This window comes from Rana temporaria, chromosome 4, assembly GCF_905171775.1.
Source record: "Rana temporaria chromosome 4, aRanTem1.1, whole genome shotgun sequence".
Lineage (NCBI taxonomy): Eukaryota > Metazoa > Chordata > Amphibia > Anura > Ranidae > Rana > Rana temporaria.
The window spans coordinates 453,314,233-453,319,803 of NC_053492.1; positions in this window are offsets into that span (position 1 = coordinate 453,314,233).

The window sequence follows — 5,571 nt, forward strand, 5'->3', positions numbered from 1 at the left end:
TATTTTTGACCTGCACCATTGGGAGCCCTGTTTTCTTTTTCCTTGCATGTCCTGCTGGATTAATTTTTTGTTGGAGTTCCATCTTCGTTCCTTACTCTGTGGACGTTGGTTCTTTTTATTCTTACACACACAGCTCCCGGTTCTTGCTCTGTAACGAGCGATCGCGGGTGCCCGGCGGTGATCGCACGCGCGTCGGGATCAGGGACGAGCGGGGGGTGCGCGCCCCTAGTGGCCGCTTCGCGAGGTGACGTAGAGCTACGGGCTCTCGCGCAGGGGAGCCGGCGGCTGGTCGGCAAGTAGTTAAACCCCACGGCCTACCTGAGTATTGTTGCTGACCATGTCCATCCCTTTATGACTCCAGTGTCCCCATCTTCTGATGGCTCCTTCCAGCAGGATAATGCACCATGTCACAAAGATCCAATCATCTCACCACTGGACAACGAGGTCACTGTCCTCCAATGTCCTCCACACTCACCACATCTCATCCAATAGAGCACCTTTGGGATGTGGTGGAACTAGAGATTGGCATCAGGGCTATGCAGCCGACAAATCTGCAGGAACTATGTGATGCTCTCATGTCACTATGGACCAAAATCTCTGAGGAATGTTTCCATCTCCTTGTTGAATCTATGTCATGAAGAATGAAGGATGTTCTGAAGGCAAAAGGGGGCCAACCCTATAAAGGTGTACCTAATAATGTGGCACCGGTGTGTGTATAGTATATAAACAGTATATAAAATGTGATAAGGTATGTATAATATGCTTGTAAATAAGAACAACATCCAATACAGGCTTTACTTCTGCTTGAACCTCTCTATAAATAGTTAATGACAAATGTGACTTTGGTGGCGTGTCGCTTTGTTTGATCAACTGTGACATGAGTTTTTATTTTAGATCGCTCGGTGTACACCTGCCGACCTGCTTTGTCACTGCTCAACGTCTTCCTCGCCCACATTTACCGTATATTGTTCTATACATAGCATCTTTAAGGCAGAAACATGTTGTTACTGTACATTACCATTATACAAGTCTTTTATATTCAGTGGGTTGGATACATAACAATCCGAATGATTGCAAAATATTCTTTAAAGCGGATGTGCCACTAAAAAAAAAATATTAAAAGCCAGCAGCTACAAATACTGCAGCTGCTGACTTTTAATATTAGGACACTTACCTGTCCTGGAGTCCAGCGCCGTCCGCAGCAGAGGACGAGCGATCGCTTGTCACTCTGCTGCCCCCCCCCCGCCATCCTCGGTGAGGGAACCAGGAAGTGAAGCGCTCCGGCTTCACTACCCGGTTCCCTACGGCGCATGTGCGAGTTGCGCTGCGCCGCTGATTGGCTCCCGCTGTGCTCTGTGAGCCGAGTGTTCCCAGAGCACAACGGGGGGAGAACGGGAGGTGACGTTCTGCCCGCAGTAAACCCGAAACTGTGTGACCGGAAGTGGGTGAAAATACCTGTCTTTAGACAGGTATCTGCACCCCCCTCCCCCTGAAAGGTGTCAAATGTGACACCGGAGGGGGGAGGGTTCCGATCAGCGTGAGTTCCACTTTAGGGTGGAGCTCCGCTTTAATTCTGTTTTTTCAGTTCTTTTCCTTTATAATACATAGGACATCACTAATCCCACACATTAAAGCGGAGTTCCACCCAAATTTTTTTTTTTAAAGTCAGCAGCTACAAATACTGCAGCTGCTGACTTTTAAAATAAGGATTGGCAAGTTGGGTATGATCCAATCAATCTCAAGTACACAGATCGCACCTCATCCCTGGGTATAGCAAGTGAAAACAAAGGGAGGAATGGGATTTTGACGGTGCTGAATAGAATTAGTTCTAAATATCACAAATAGTTTTTAATGATTTATTAAAATATCAAACATTGAAATTCATGCAACACATGATACAAAGTTAAAAATGTTTTAACTTTGTATCATGTGTTGCATGAATTTCAATTTTTGATATTTTAATAAATCATTAAAAACTATTTGTGATATTTAGAACTTATTCTATTCAGCACCGTCAAAATCCCATTCCTCCCTTTGTTTTCACTTTTTAAAATAAGGACACTTACCTGTCCAGGGCGCCCACGATGTTGGCACCCGAAGCTGATCTCTCCCTCGGCTCTCAGGTGGAGGCGCCACCATCTTCGGTAAGAGAATCAGGAAGTGAAGCCTTGCAGGTTCACTACCTGGTTCCCTACTGCGCATGCGCGACTCGTATCGCGACTCGTATCGCGCAATCTCACTGGTCATCTGTGTGTCTCTTAGAAGACAACTGGGGGGGCGGGACGGAGGAGGCGCCGGAAGTGGCTCAGCTATCCATGTCCTGAAGTGGGAGAAAAATACCTGTATTAGACAGGAATCTGCTGCCCTCTCCCCGTGAAAGGTGCAAAATGTGACACCGGAAAAGGGGAGCATTCCGAAAAGCGGAAGTTCCATTTTTGGGTGGAAGTCCGCTTTAATTTTTAAACAGAATATTATTATGAACTTTATATTTTTATGTAAAAACATCAAGCGTATAACATCAAGAGCACATCATTTCAATGACTAGTTATATTTTTTCAGTAGTTAAAGCATTTGTTACCCCAAAACTTCATATTTCTGATACAGTGGGCCAGATCCACATACATTTCGATTGGCGCAGCGTATCAGAGATACACTACGCCGCCGTACCTTACCTGGCGTATATTCGAATCCTCAGCGAGTTTGCGCCGTAAGTTACGGCGGCGTAGTGTATTTCTGGCGGCGGATTTCAAATTGGGCGGGGGCGGGTTTCATTTAAATGAAGCGCGTCCCCGCGCCGAATGAACTGTGCAGGCGTCGTCCCGAAATTTTCCGCCGTGCATTGCGCTAAATGACGTTGCTAGGACGTCATTTTTTTTAACTTAGACGTGAGTTACGTCCATCCCTATTCACGGACGACTTACGCAAAAAATAAAAAAAATTCAAATTTCGAAGCGGGAACGATGGCCATACTTAACATGGCAAGTCTATCTATACGCCGCAAAATACCAGCTTTAACTATACGCCGGAAAAAGCCGACTACAGACAGAAAATACGACGGCCGCGCGTACATTCGTGGATCGTCGTAAATCGCTAATTTGCATACCCGACGCGGAAAACGATGCGAACTCCACCCAGCGGGCGCCGAAGTATTGCATCTAAGATCCGAAGGCGTATGAAGCCGTACGCCTGTCGGATCTTACCCAGATGCCGTCGTATCTTGGTTTGAGGATTCAAACTAAAGATACGACGCGGGAAATTTGAAAGTACGCCGGCGTACTTCGTCTGTGGATCTGGCCCAGTGTCTTTAGGGCCCCTCTGGCATGCTAGGATGTGTTTTGTCATCCTTGTAGCATTTGGAAAAGAATATTTCTTCTCACAATATTTGCAAATTTCAGCTCTGCTTTCAGCAGAAATTGCACTGTGGAAATGTGATGGGCACTGATGGGTGGCAGTGATGGGCATTGATGGGTGGCAGTGATGGGCACTGATGGGTGGCAGTAATGGGCAATGATGGGTGGCAGTAATGGGCAATGATGGGTGGCAGTAATGGGCACCGATTGGCAGCACTGCTAGGTGGCACTGATGAGGCATTGATAGGTGGCACTGGTGGGCATTGATAGGTGGCACTTGTGGGCATTGATAGGTGGCACTCATGGGCACTTGCAGGTGGCACTAGCAGGGGGTACTGGCAGGGGTTACTTGCGGCACAGAGGAGGCAGATGTGCCTCCCTCCTCTTCGGGACCAATGTCCCTTTCAAATAAGCCGGTGATCGGATTTTTTTTCTCCTCATGCTGTCAGCGTGAGGAGAAAAAAAAAAAAGATTACTGGCTTTTGTTTACATCACGTGATCAGCTGTCATTGGCTGACAGCTGATCACGTGGTAAGGGATCGGGACCGGACCCTTTTTGGATCTATGATCACCCGAGTCTCAGTGAATCGGGTGATCACAGTGCACGCCGCGCGTTCCCTGCAGGGGCGCGCGAACAGGAGGATGTCTATTGACGTCCTACCGGTATTTGGGGTCTGTGCTGTAGTTGTGATTCGGCCATAGCGCAGGGGCACCAAGTGGATAAGAGTACCTGTCATGCTTTTTTCTAATTCCTTGTAATAGGAAAAAAAGTGATAAAAAAAATTTTTTTTGAAAGAACAGTGTAAAAAATAAAAATAAAAGGTAAAATAAATACGATTTCCTTTTAAACGCGCCCTGTCTCGCCGAGCTCGCACGCAGAAGTGAACATATCCAAGAGCAGCGCCCGCATATGAAAACGGTGTTCAAACCACACATGTGAGGTATCACTGCGATCGGTAGAACAAGAGCAATAATTCTATCCCTACACCTTCTCTGTAACTCAAAACATGCTACCTGTAGAATTTGTCTCCTATGGAGATTTTAAAGCGGAGCTCCACCTTGAATTTAACTAAATCTCAATATTACTAATGCTCCAAAACAATGCTAAATCGGATAGTTTTATATAAAAAAGTTTTACTATACCATCTGAACTGGTATGGCTTCCGGTCTGCAGCCCCTCGGGTTTCCGTCGGGTTTTCTGTGGTTTACTGTCCCGCACTGTGTCTTCTGGGAGCTTGTCTCATAGCTCCCTAATTATCATATTTGGCCCTGTGTCAGCAAACATCGCGCGACTTCGTTTAGCAGGAAGTGACGCGGATGTAAACAAAGGAAGGAGGGCGGGCGTTTTGAACAATCTACATTACACAGATACTGATGCGTGAGATCGAGAGGTGGATGCTGGGACATCAGCATCCACCGGAACAAGGAAGTGCCGGGCTGTGGGCTTATGCCCACAGTTAAAATGGAGACGAAACCATAAGGAGGAATAAAAGTTATTATTTGAGACTGGATAGCAGCGGAGTGGCCAGGGGAGACACGACACTTGAGTTGCGCAAATTAGGGTCATTTAACTTTTAAATAGCCATTAAGAAAAAATCGTTTTTGGCGTGGGAGATCTGCTTTAAAGGGCGCAATTTTGAAGCGTGACATGTTGGGTATCAATTTACTCAGAGTAAAATTATCTTTCACAATATAAAAAAAAATAGGGCTAAGTTTACTGTTATCTTATTTTTTACCTGAAAAACATGTATTTTTTCCCAAAAAAAGTGCGCTTGTAAGACTGCTGCGCAAATACGGTGTGACAAAATGTATTGCAATGACCGCCACTTTATTCTCTAGGGTGTTAGAAAAAAAAAGTATAATGTTTGGGGGTTCTAAGCATTTTTCTGTCAAAAAAAAAAAAAAAAAGACAACTGTAAACAAGAAATCTCAGAAAGAGGCTTGGTCCATAAGTGGTTAAGGTGCAATTTATCAACATGCTGCTTTTGGTACACTTTAATAATGCAGCCCATCGCCATGTAGAGTGTTTTATTCTAGTGACTGGACTATCTGAGGCGGACAGATCAGATCACTGACTGACTTTCTGCCGTAAAAAGCCGTAAAACCATTCCCAGTTTCCCACAATAACAAATCCGCTCCGTCACCATAGCAACCTGACCCGCCACGTGCTTCCCCAGGATGCCACACTCCGCCCCTTGCCTCCTCTGATTGGCTGATCACA